Genomic DNA, 1,922 nt, shown 5'->3' on the forward strand with positions numbered 1-1,922 from the left:
GGTGCATGCCTTTAATCCCAGTGGTGCATGCCTTTACTCCTAGCACTGGAGAGGAATATAAAACGGGAGGAGACAGCTCATAGGCTCAGTCTCATTCTCAGATTCCTGGAGGCATGATCAACATTTCATACCGAGCTTTAGGTAAGAGCCTGAGGGTGTCTGTGTTGCTTTTTAGACCTTCAGACTGAACCTCAATATCTGTCCCCGAGTTTTTAACATCAGGATTAGCCACAAGCACTTTTACTCACTGAGTTCTCTATGGTGGTTAAATAGAAATGGCCACTATAGACTCATGTGTTTGAGTGCTTGACCCATATGGAGTGGCACTATTAGGAGGTGTAGCCTTGTTTGAGTAGGTGTGGCCTTGTTGGAATAGGTGCGGCTTTGTTGAGGGAAATGTGTCATTGTTGAGAAGGGCTTTCAAGTGTCATGTAGTCAAGCTAGGTCTAGTGTGTCTCAGTTTCCTGCTGCCTGCAGAGCAAGAGATGCAACTCTCAGCTGCTTCTCCTGCACCACGCCTGCACACTGCCATGCTCTCCATCAGGATGATAATGGACTAAATCTCCTAAACTGTAATCCAGTCCCAATTAGATGTTTCCTTTTTTAAAAAATTTATTTATTTATTAAAGATTTCTCTCTCTTCCCCGCCACCGCCTCCCATTTCCCTCCCCCTCCCCCAATCAAGTCCCCCCACCACTCCTCAGCCCGAAAAGCAATCAGGGTTCCCTGTCCTGTGGGAAGTCCAAGGACCTCCCACCTGCATCCAGGTCTAGTAAGTTGAGCATCCAAACTGCCTAGGCTCCCACAAAGCCAGTGCGTGCAGTAGGATCAGAAACCCATTGCCATTGTTCTTGAGTTCTCAGTAGTCCTCATTGTCCTCTATGTTTAGAGAGTCTGGTTTTATCCTAGGCTTTTCCAGACCCAGGCCAGCTGGTCTTGGTGAGTTCCCAGTAGAACATCCCCATTGTCTCAGTGATGGATGCAAGCCCAGACTACTAGATGTTTCCTTTTATGAGAGTTGCTGTGGTCCAGAGATGGCTGACCCAGTGGGACCTCACCAACTCTGGACTGATAGCTGGGGAGCCTGCATAGGACTGAACTAGGTCCTTTGAATGTGGGTGACAGTTCTGTGGCATGGGCAGTCTATGGGGTTACTTGCAGTGGGACCAGGATCCCCAGTGCATGAGCTGGCTTTTTGGAGCCCATTCCCTTGCTCAGTTGTGATACAGGGGGAAGGTCTTCTTCCTGCCTCAACTTGATATGTCAGATTTTATAGACTCCCCAAGGGAGGCCTTACCTTTTCTGAGGAGTAAATGACAGGTGTGTGTGGGGGAAGATGAAGGAGGAAGGGGGAGGGGAGAGAGTGGGTACTGTGGTTGGTATGTAAAATGAAAAAAAAAACTTTTAAATAAAAATAATTTAAAAAGTTGCTGTGGTTATGGTGTCTCTTCACAGAAATAAAACTAGACACCATCTCACTAGCTAGAATATGAATTTTATTTTTCTACTTTTGAGATAGGTTCTTACTATGCAGCCCTGGCTAGCCTGTAACTGACTATACAGAGAAGTTGACCTCAAACTCATAGATATGTAATCCTTCTGGTGGCTGGGATTACAGGCATCACTACCATGCTGGTTTATGAAGTGCTAGGGTTCCAACCCAGGGCTTCCCGGATGCTACACAAATGCCTCGGCAGTTGAACTACCAGTGCCTGATATATTCATCAATGGCTGTGTATGCTTTCCTAGTCTAAGTCTCAATTAGACAATATTCAGCTTTTCCCAGTTTTGTACTATGAGAAACAAATACTTGTGCATATATATCTCCCTGTGGATGATGGGTTACTAGAACTTGAAGCTTAGTTAAAATCTTGAACACACACGGACACACACACACAGACACACACAGACACACAGACAGA

This window comes from Microtus ochrogaster, chromosome 5, assembly GCF_000317375.1.
Source record: "Microtus ochrogaster isolate Prairie Vole_2 chromosome 5, MicOch1.0, whole genome shotgun sequence".
Lineage (NCBI taxonomy): Eukaryota > Metazoa > Chordata > Mammalia > Rodentia > Cricetidae > Microtus > Microtus ochrogaster.